General features: G+C 41.6%; 1 long non-coding RNA gene across 1 annotated transcript; it reads right to left on the reverse strand.

The window, feature by feature from the left end:
* Nucleotides 1-2,225: 2,225 nt before the first annotated feature.
* Nucleotides 2,226-8,918, reverse strand: LOC110525623. The gene is made up of 16 exons (XR_002473788.2): nt 8,246-8,918; nt 8,012-8,173; nt 7,749-7,820; nt 7,561-7,629; nt 7,042-7,467; nt 6,793-6,948; nt 6,423-6,703; nt 4,910-5,121; nt 4,697-4,798; nt 3,832-4,053; nt 3,705-3,733; nt 3,532-3,616; nt 3,298-3,414; nt 2,980-3,200; nt 2,768-2,867; nt 2,226-2,406 (listed from the first exon to the last, which is right to left on the reverse strand). It is a non-coding gene; the product is annotated as an uncharacterized LOC110525623 (long non-coding RNA).
* Between the last annotated feature and the right edge of the window lie 2,723 nt (nt 8,919-11,641).

Raw genomic sequence — 11,641 nt, forward strand, 5'->3', positions numbered from 1 at the left:
TCAGCTGAACAGTGCGGTTAGCATTTATATTAGAATCTATATCTCAATTGATGTGACAATCAAATCAAATTGTATTAGTCACATGCGCCGAAAACAGGTGTAGACCTTACAGTGAAATGCTTACTTAAGAAATTAAAGTAACAAGTAATTAAAGAGCAGCAGTAAAATAACAATAATGAGATTATATACAGGGGGGGGGTACTAGTCCCATGGTCCTTAGCTTATTGGTGAGCTTTGAAGACACTATGGTGTTGAATGCTAGTGTAGTCAATGAATAGCATTCTCACATACAGTGCCTTGCAAAAGTATTCGGCCCCCTTGAACTTTGCGACCTTTTGCCACATTTCAGGCTTCAAACATAAAGATATAAAACTGTATTTTTTTTGTGAAGAATCAACAACAAGTGGGACACAATCATGAAGTGGAATGACATTTATTGGATATTTCAAACTTTTTTGACAAATCAAAAACTGAAAAATTGGGCGTGCAAAATTATTCAGCCCCCTTAAGTTAATACTTTGTAGCGCCACCTTTTGCTGCGATTACAGCTGTAAGTCGCTTGGGGTATGTCTATCAGTTTTGCACATCGAGAGACTGAAATGTTTTCCCATTCCTCCTTGCAAAACAGCTCGAGCTCAGTGAGGTTGGATGGAGAGCATTTGTGACAGCAGTTTTCAGTTCTTTTCACAGATTCTCGATTGGATTCAGGTCTGGACTTTGACTTGGCCATTCTAACACCTGGATATGTTTATTTATGAACCATTCCATTGTAGATTTTGCTTTATGTTTTGGATCATTGTCTTGTTGGAAGACAAATCTCCGTCCCAGTCTCAGGTCTTTTGCAGACTACATCAGGTTTTCTTCCAGAATGGTCCTGTATTTGGCTCCATCCATCTTCCCATCAATTTGAACCATCTTCCCTGTCCCTGCTGAAGAAAAGCAGGCCCAAACCATGATGCTGCCACCACCATGTTTGACAGTGGGGATGGTGTGTTCAGCTGTGTTGCTTTTACGCCAAACATAATGTTTTGCATTGTTGCCAAAAAGTTCAATTTTGGTTTCATCTGACCAGAGCACCTTCTTCCACATGTTTGGTGTGTCTCCCAGGTGGCTTGTGGCAAACTTTAAACAACACTTTTTATGGATATCTTTAAGAAATGGCTTTCTTCTTGCCACTCTTACATAAAGGCCAGATTTGTGCAATATACGACTGATTGTTGTCCTATGGACAGAGTCTCCCACCTCAGCTGTAGATCTCTGCAGTTCATCCAGAGTGATCATGGGCCTCTTGGCTGCATCTCTGATCAGTCTTCTCCTTGTATGAGCTGAAAGTTTAGAGGGACGGCCAGGTCTTGGTAGATTTGCAGTGGTCTGATACTCCTTCCATTTCAATATTATCGCTTGCACAGTGCTCCTTGGGATGTTTAAAGCTTGGGAAATATTTTTGTATCCAAATCCGGCTTTAAACTTCTTCACAACAGTATCTCGGACCTGCCTGGTGTGTTCCTTGTTTTTCATGATGCTCTCTGCGCTTTTAACGGACCTCTGAGACTATCACAGTGCAGGTGCATTTATACGGAGACTTGATTACACACAGGTGGATTGTATTTATCATCATTAGTCATTTAGGTCAACATTGGATCATTCAGAGATCCTCACTGAACTTCTGGAGAGAGTTTGCTGCACTGAAAGTAAAGGGGCTGAATAATTTTGCACGCCCAATTTTTCAGTTTTTGATTGTTAAAAAAGTTTAAAATATCCAATAAATGTCGTTCCACTTCATGATTGTGTCCCACTTGTTGTTGATTCTTCACAATAAAATACAGTTTTATATCTTTATGTTTGAAGCCTGAAATGTGGCAAAAGGTCGCAAAGTTCAAGGGGGCCGAAAACTTTCGCAAGGCACTGTAGGTGTTCCTTTTGTCCAGGTAGGAAAGGGCAGTGTGGAGTGCAATAGAGATTGCATTATCTGTGGATCTGTTGGGGCGGTATGCAAATTGGAGTGGGTCTAGGGTTTCTGGGATAATGGTGTTGATGTGAGCCATGACCAGCCTTTCATAGCACTTCATGGCTACAGACGTGAGTGCTACAGGTCGGTAGTCATTTAGTCAGGTTACCTTAGTGTTCTTGGGCACAGGCACTATGGTGGTCTGCTTAAAACATGTTAGTATTACAGACTCGGTCAGTGACAGGTTGAAAATGTCAGTGAAGACACTTGCCAGTTGGTTAACGCATGCTTGTACTACACGTTCTGGTAATCCATCTGGCCCCGCGGCCTTGTCTGGTACGCTCGTGCCACTGGCAGCTCTCGGCTGTTCTTCCCTTTTGCCGGATACCCTCATCCTACTCCTTCTCTGTTCCTTGGGTGATGTAGAGGTTAACCCAGGCGCTCTCATTTGTTGACTTCTGTAACCATAAAAGCCTTGGTTTCATGCATGTTAACATCAGAAGCCTCCTCCCTAAGTTTGTTTTACTCACTGCAGTGTATCAGTACATAATTTGCGTCGGGCTCATCAGACTCGTTAAAGGAAAAAAAGGATTCTGCCAGTCCATGGTGAGTAATCGCAGTCCTGATGTCCAGAAGTTATTTTCGGTCATAAGAGACAGTAGCGGCAACATTATGTACAAAATAAGTTTTAAAAATAAGTTAAACACAAATAAATGAACAAAAAACACAATCGGTTGGGGACACAAAACGTCAGCCTTCTTCTCCAGCGCCATTGTTGTTGTCAATTAATTTCAGTCGTTAAGTAAAAGCACATTTTACCTGACTTTGCAGTTCAACTAGATGTAACAGATGTGCAGTATCCATATGTTTAATATTTTCCTCTTGATGGTGAATCAGCTCCTCCTGGTTTTCAAATAATCTGCAAAATGATGAAAGGTACATTAGTAGAATTTAAAAAAGCTTATTTTGATTGCAATTATCAATGCATGCATTTTCTAAATATTGTAATTAAAATCGATGAAATCACTCACCATCTCCACATTCTACTCAGGGTCCCTCTTGAGCTGGTTTCTCTCCTCTGTGACTCCCCCCAGCATCTCCTGGAGCTGGTCTCTCTCTTCAGTCAGTGAGGTCACAGTGGAGAGCAGCTTCTCCAACTAATTTGTATGATTCTGAGGGCTATCGGTCTTCTCAGACAGGAGATGCTCTCTCTCAGCTTGCAATGATTCAACCTCCTCTCTCAGCTGCTTAGCTTTTATCAGGGGGGAAACCGGTGAAATGTTTCATCAATATGCATGTGATCTGAAGAGGCTACAGTGTCAAAAAGTAAGGAAGAGTAGGCTATTAACCTGCAGTTCTAGAATAGACTCCTTCTGTAAACTTTGCCTCTCAAGGTCAGAGTTCAGTTGGCTCTGTTGTCAGAGCTCCTCCATTCCATCCAAGGGAAGTCCCTGGGTTTCTTCAGCCTAGAATAAAAAATAATGTGTTACACTTGTAGCAGTAGAAGCATTATGGTGCTCACAGTGAACACTTCAAAGTCACTGAGGGTTGTTGAACTAGAAAACATTTGGCCACGGCCTCACCATCTCCATATTTTTCCTGCAGGTCACCCTTCAACTGACGCCTCTCCTCTGTCATGGTTTCCTGTTCCTCTCCTAGCTGCTGTATCTGAACAAAACAAAAAATAAGAAATGTATCCAGTGTTTCAACAATGTTCTAATGTAACCTGAATGTAAAAGGGTTGACAGATACTAACTTGTTGCTGAAGTTGAGCTTCTTGATGTTCTGAGGGGGAAAAGTAGATTCCTTTTACATCCCCATTTACAGCTTGATGCTCCAATCTATTTCTTAAACAAAATGGCCTTCCTAAGGGTACAACTCACCATTTCTACATTCTCCTCCAAGTCTCTCTTGAGCTGGTTCCTCTCCTCTCTGACTTCCCCCAGTATCTCCAGGACCTGGTCTCTCTCTTCAGTTAGTGAGGTCACAGTAGAGAGCAGCTTCTCCAACTCCTCTGCATGATTCTGAGGGCTGTCTGTATTCTCAGACAGAAGACACTCTCGCTCAGCTCACACAGACTCAAGCTCCTCACTCAGCTGCTTCTCCTATAAGGAGAAAAAAGATATGATCTAATTGTATTATTACTAAACAATTGAAGAAAAATCAAACCGTCCAAGAAATTAACTTGCTGTTCTAGGAGAGACTCCTTCTATAAACTTTGGTTATCGAGGTCAGAGTTCAGTTGTCTCTGTTGTCTGAGCTTTTCTTGGATGGAACAGAGACGCCCACGAGTCTGCAGCCTAGAGAGGAGAATAATATCACAATATAACCAGTGCTTGACTTGGGCAGTAGCTCACCGGAGCTGAATACCGGCACCACCAATTTTCTACTATTTGAACTCTTGTTCTTCTAATAGAATATTAGCTCAAAGGTATTGTGGAGCTCTTGCATTTAAATATAAACAGTACCAGCCCCCAAAACTAGTACCCAAACCTGTTTCAGACCAAGTCAAGCACTGAATAAAACTGACACTGATGTTTTTGTTGACAGTTAGCTACACCAAAGTCCAGCTGTTGGAAGACCAAAAAACACTTGGACATGTCCTCACCATCTACATATTTTGCTGTAGGTCACTGTTCGACTACTTTCCTCGTTCATGGTCTCCAATGCAGCCTCTAGTTCCTGAACAAACTGGAAATATCACAAGTGAAATCTTCCATTTAAAAAGGATCCCAGAAAGTAACTTACGTATAAAAGACACTGGCACTGACTTGTTGCTGAAGTTGATCATCTTGTTGGCCACGTCTGCTGTTCTGAGTTCAGATGTTGCCGTTTTAGCTCTGCCTGGACCTGTATTATGTGAAAATGGCATATTCCTCTTACATCCCCGTTCACAGCTTGATGCTCCAATTTTTTCTCAAACAAAATGACCTTCCTAAGGATACAACAGTTACTAATCACCATCTCCACATTCTCCTCCAGGTCTCTCTTCAGCTGGTTCCTCTCCTCTCTGACTCCACCCAGTATCTCCTGGAGCTGGTCTCTCTCTTCAGTCAGGGAGGTCACAGTAGAGAGCACCAACTCCTCTGCATGATTCTGAGGACTGTCTGTCTTCTCAGACAGGAGATTATCTCACTCAGATCGCAGACTCAAGCTCCTCACAGTTGCCTTATCTGAAGGACAAATTAACAAAATGAATTACCTACTGTAGAGAGACAGCTGAAGTTAGTTGTTTTGAGAGGCACTGCACCTGATCTTGGTGTTCTTGGGATAGATTGTCATTTTGGTCCTTGAATTATTCACTGTCAGCAAGCTTCTCAATCAAGTCTTTCATGACTTCTTGCATTCCACACAATGTACACTGCTCAAAAAAATAAAGGGAATACTAAAAAATAACACATCCTAGATCTGAATGAATGAAATATTCTTATTAAATACTTTTTTCTTTACATAGTTGAATGTGCTGACAACAAAATCACACAAAAATTATCAATGGAAATCAAATTTATCAACCCATGGATGTCTGGATTTGGAGTCACACTCAACATTAAAGTGGAAAACCACACTACAGGTCTAGCATTGTCTTGCATTAGGGGAACCCAGGGCCAACCGCACCAGCATATGGTCTCACAAGGGGTCTGAGGATCTCATCTCGGTACCTAATGGCAGTCAGGCTACCTCTGGCAAGCACATGGAGGGCTGTGCGGCCCCCCAAAGAAATGCCACCCCACACCATGACTGACCCACCGCCAAACCGGTCATGCTGGAGGATGTTGCAGGCAGAACGTTCTCCACGGCGTCTCCAGACTCTGTCACGTCTGTCACATGTGCTCAGTGTGAACCTGCTTTCATCTGTGAAGAGCACAGGGCGCCAGTGGCGAATTTGCCAATCTTGGTGTTCTCTGGCAAATGCCAAATGTCCTGCACAGTGTTGGGCTGTAAGCACAACCCCCACCTGTGGACGTCGGGCCCTCATACCACCCTCATGGAGTCTGTTTCTGACCGTTTGAGCAGACACATGCACATTTGTGGCCTGCTGGAGGTCATTTTACAGGGCTCTGGCAGTGCTCCTCCTGCTCCTCCTTGCACATCAGCCAGGAAGCATAGGAACTGAGAAGTGGTCTGTGGTCACCACCTGCAGAACCACTCCTTTATTGGGGGTGTCTTGCTAATTGCCTATAATTTCCACCTGTTGTCTATCCCATTTGCACAACAGCATGTGAAATTTATTGTCAATCAGTGTTGCTTCCTAAGTGGACAGTTTGATTTCACAGAAGTGTGATTGACTTGGAGTTACATTGTGTTGTTTAAGTGTTCCCTTTATTTTTTTGAGCAGTGTATTTTCAATTGATGCTCGACGCTCTTCATTCTCCTTCAGCTAAATCAAAAATACATTGTTGGTGGACAGCCTTACAAAAAATTCAACAACAAAAAAACAATTGAAGGTCATGTGATTTGACAAGAACCAACTTACTTTCAGGCTGGACTCTTCCACAGTAGTAAGAAGCTGACTGTTCTCCACAGACGAGCACACCAAGTCCTTACGGAGAGTCTCCAGTTGTTCAGTGATGTCGATTTACTGATGGGTTAGGTCGTTTTCCCTCAACTTTGCTTCACTCAGGTCATCTAGCAGTTTGACTTGCTGCTCCTGGGAGCTCTGGAAATGTTCTGAGTTGCTGAGCTTCCTCCTTAGCAGACACCCAGGCTCTCCCTCGCTATTTGGACTGCACACAACTCCTCATTGAGGACATATACCTGAACAGCCAGAGAAGAGGGGATTCATTAAAAGTAACTTCTCTTAAAAGACAAGTCTCTATTGCTTTACATTACAACAATGGGGTTACCTGCTTCATCAAACTGTCCACTTTATCTGGAAGATCCTGCAGTGGACTCAAATCCTTGATCTTAGCTTGTAGGGTTTTCTCATCTTCATGAGACTTCTCCAGCTCTTTCTTCAGGTCAGTAACTTTTTTTCTCAAGTTCAATGCTGTCTATGAGATCTAAGCAAAAAGAGACCGCATGATAGCAAATAAACAAGAGGTTGGGGAAGAGAGGAAATTTTATACAAAAGACAACCAACACTAACTACATACTTTTCGGAGCTTTTCCATCCAGGAGAGTAGTAAGCTTGGTGTTCTCCTCAAAGGCTCCCTGTAACTCCCTCTGAAGGTCAACCTGCATCTTTTTGAAGCGTGATTTTTCTGTCTCCAACTGATAGCTAAGGCCATTCCCCTCAGCTTCCATCCTCTCATAGCCAGCAGTTAGTGTGACATGAAAGCTAGGCCAAGGCATAGAGTTAAAGCTAATGCAACACGATAATGGTCAATCCATTGAGCGCAGTTTGCATTTAAATACAGGCTGCAAACTGACACTGAGGTTGAAGACACATCCCTCTCTTTGAGTGAGATATTTTCACTGCGCAGGTGGGCCCACTCCTTCTTAGTGTCACAGCTCAGTCCCTCAGCATCGTCCAGAGTGCGTCGCAGCTGCTTCATTTGTTGGACCAAGTCAATGTCACTCTGAAAGAGAAAAGTATGATGGCTATGTTACACCAGTGTGGTGAACACGTTTGGCACAAATCAATGAGCTAAAATGATTTTAAATGAATGTACCGATCTTTGTAGTTCCTCTGCCCAGTCATCTTTCTTTTTCAGCTCCTCTGACATTGCCACCAGATTAGCCTAGGGATGGACCGTAATTGGCAAATCAATCAAAAGCCATGCAGCCCAGCACTCATTGACATACAATACATCTCGTTAGCCTCGCTTCTTGCTCCTGCCTAAACATTTTGTAGTCTCACCTCAAGCTCTTGAGATTTGCATCTAGATGCCTCCACAGCCTTCTTTAAGGACATTTCATTCAGTAGTTCTTTCTGTAGTTATACAAAAGGTTACAAGCACAAACCATCTTAATGACTTATAGTAAGTCCCTATGACATTCATGGAATTGCAATTGTCTTATGCCATACATAGTACATTCCAATTTGCTTAACTACTACATTGAAATAGATTGGTTTTATAACTTTTGACAAATCTACGCAATCTTTGCAGCAGTCTGTATTACCTCGTTCTCTTTTGCTCTCCTCTTCCAGAAAATTGAACTCATCCATCTCTTTCTTCTCCTCCATCTCCTGAAGAAGTGCAGCCTTTTCTTCAAGTTTTTAGTCCATCCCATTAGAATGTTGAGCTCCTGCTTGAGATAATCACACTCAGCAGCAGCCATTTCCTGTTGACAGACCACATGGTGAGTTGAGAATTCAATACAAAAATAACCGAAAAACAAATTATAGCTAGATACCTTCTCAGACACCAACGTCTCAGAGTTGAATTGTCTCCTCAAATCCCCTTTTCATCTGTAAAGAATGACAGTTGGACCATTTTTGCATTTAGATTAAATGATTTCTGACATTCTGCACGATAAACCAGTGAGAAGGCATTGGTGATAGCCAACCTGCTCCTGTGAGTCAGTGGAAATCTAGCATCTTCTGCAGTTCAGCAACCCTCCTCTCAAAAGTCACCACCTTCACCATGGCCTCCTGCGCATCAGCAGGCATTTGTGACTTTTCTTCTATCCGCTTCTCTAGTTCAGCAACCCTGCTCTCAAAAACCACCCCTTTCTCCATGGCCTCCTGGTTCTGCTGAACTTCGTTTTCCAGCTGTGCATCAGTGGGCATTTGCAACTTCTCTAACTGCATCTCCAGTTCGGCAACCCTCCTCTCGAAAGTCTCCACTTTCTCCATGGCCTCCTGCTTCTGCCGAGCCTCATTTTACAGCTGGATCTCCAGACGGGACACCTTCTCAGACAATTTGTTCAACTCGTTTGGAGATAAAATGGCAAGGAGATTGAGGTTGTTACCTCATAAATATATTGGGATTTTAATTGATGACGGCCTCTCTTTTAAATTGCATATTCAACAACTTACAAAAAAATTGAAGCTGAAATTGAGATTTTATTTTAGGAATAAGGCCTGTTTTTCTTTTGAAGCCAGGAGGAGGCTAGTATCAGCTACATGTATGCCTTTACTAGACTATGGGGATATTTTATATATGAATGCTTCCGCTCAGTGTTTGAGATCAATTGACACCCTTTACCATGGCACTTTGAGATTTATTTTAAACTGCAAAACCCTTACGCACCACTGCACTTTGTATAACAGGGTTGGCTGGCCTTCTCTAGTCACTCATAGGCTCAGTCACTGATATACTTTTATTTACAAAGCCATTTTGGGTTTACTACCTTCTTATTTGGTCATTTTTATTGTTCAGAAATGTGGTGGGTACTCTTCGTTCGCTGGACTTTATCCTGCTAACTGTTCCAAACGTCCGTACTGAATTTGGTAAAAGGGCTTTTATGTACTTTGCGCCATTGTCTTGGAAGAACTTGTCCCGATTGGTATTTTTAAATCACTGATGAATGATCTTGAGACTGATTCCCTGACCTGACAATGATTTTAATTAGCTGTTTTTGATTTTGTTATACTCTTGTGAATTCTATATTTTTTTTACTAGATTACTTGTAGTTTTTCATGTTGTTTGTCTGTAATATTTGTAATGACTTGGTGCTGCCTATGTTGGCCAGGATTTTAAATCTGAATGAGCCCTTCTGGTTAAATAAATAAAAATTCACTAGAACAGAAGAGAACGCAGGAACATGAGAATGAAGGACAACAAGAAGGTAATGCAGCGTTACGATAAGATGGCAATAGTCCATGTTCACCTTTCTGATAAACTACGCAGTCACACTGCTCTGGTTCATCTCCATGTCAAAGGTAGAAGAATCTAACTCATCGCCATCTGTGAATACACAAACAGAAAAAAAGCTAATCAACATGATTTATGCGCCAGTATGGCAAAATATAGCATACCGTATTGCAGAATAAAAGCTACCACTGACATTTAGTTTATTTTTCCTATGGTTATTACCCTCATTATGCTCTGTCAAGACAGACATATCAGCATTTCTCTTTTTGAGAAAAGGCTCAGCAAAGCTTAGGTCAGACTCTCCAGCATGGTGGAAGGCTGGTGATGGCAGTTTTCCACCGCACGTAACCCTCCATTTTGGCATCTTTACAAATATAAAGACATGGTAAAACAAAGTAAAAATAACCTAAAAGTACAACTGTTAAGGAATTAAGCATCCAATACATATCTGTAAGGGACAAAAAGTTAACCTTTTTGATGGAAACAAAGTCTGAGGAGGTGACTAGAAGTTTGGTAAAATTCTTAATCCTGTCTTCTTGTTCTCTTTGGAGCTGATCCTTCTCTTGCAAAATCTGGGACAGAGTCTCCTTCTGTCGCAGTTGTTTGAGTGACTGAGGAGACCTAAGACAGTGCACAAAAATAAAGGTTGAAATTGCAGTTGTAAAAAGGGTAAATTCTTTGAAAGGAAAGCCGGCAACATTTCTAAAGAACCCCAATAGCCAGTACAGCTAGATTTGCCTCATGAAGTCTGTGCTTGAGGTCCACAATTTCATTTCTGTATCTTCTAAGAAGGGCTCCGTCATCAGAAACCTCTGACATTCTTCATGTTCTTTGCTGCACTAGAAAACTACATTGTAGAGCTGGGCAGATACTTGATTTAAAAATAAATGTTACATTTGTCTGATATTAATCATTTAAAATAAGGATTTAAGATGGACAAATATTTCACCCACTTGAAGAGTGCTAAGCGTTTCTTCCACCGTAACTGGGGTGATTGTGCGGATGACAGTTTTTACAATTTCCACCCAAGGAATTTTGGAGGATACGGGTGAGTTTACTGTCCCTGTAGTTAGTAAAACCCCTGAATATATGGATAAAATCACATTAATGAACATTAAACAAATTGCATAAGTTACACAAATGCTGTGGAAAAAGGTAAGTAACCAAACACCTACTTCTGGGTTTCATCAGACAGTTTCTTGGTCACTTGAGCGAGGGTGAACAGGCTGCGATTTATATTACATCCTACTTTGAAACGTGTACCTACAATATCAGATGTCAAAAATCCCAAAATGCAACTGAACTCAACCACCAAAGGAAGGTTGTTCAGATATTTCACACTATTGTTACATTAGCACAAATATCAAACCACTTACCTTCAGCGCCTGTTTGACTTGCTCTCTCAGCCCCAGCCAGGTTAACCAAATTCTACATGAACATGAGACTGGTAAGAAAATACAAAATGGAGGACACATCTGAGTTCACCAAACACACTTCCCTGTGGCAGCTTACCAAATGGAACACAATAATGGCGCTGTCTGAATTTTCACCAGATGCAGGGTCACCCCTGTCACGACTCTCCAAGATCTGAGAAAAAACACCAGCATTATCTCCAGCACACAGCTAACCAGATATGCATGGTCTATTGTGATGTATAATAAAGTGTCTTACCATGCGGAAAATTGTATGGGAACAAATGCGTCGCTGGTTCATTTTTGACTTTCAATAATGGCGATTCTCTAGGGCATACATTTAACATTGAATAGTGTCAGTATGTTAAAGTCAATTCATGTATTGTATTTAATCTAACATGATGGTTTAAATAAGGACTAAGAGCATTTTACGTTCTCCTTTTCTAACCCACACAAGGGCTTGCTCAGTAGATGTCACCAGTTCCTCAGTAAGGTCAGCTACATAGACATTTCACCATTTAAAAACACCCGTCATATCTTGGTTATTGTAGTTCAACAGTTCTATTGTTTTACAATGTTTC

This window comes from Oncorhynchus mykiss, chromosome 6 (assembly GCF_013265735.2).
Source record: "Oncorhynchus mykiss isolate Arlee chromosome 6, USDA_OmykA_1.1, whole genome shotgun sequence".
Lineage (NCBI taxonomy): Eukaryota > Metazoa > Chordata > Actinopteri > Salmoniformes > Salmonidae > Oncorhynchus > Oncorhynchus mykiss.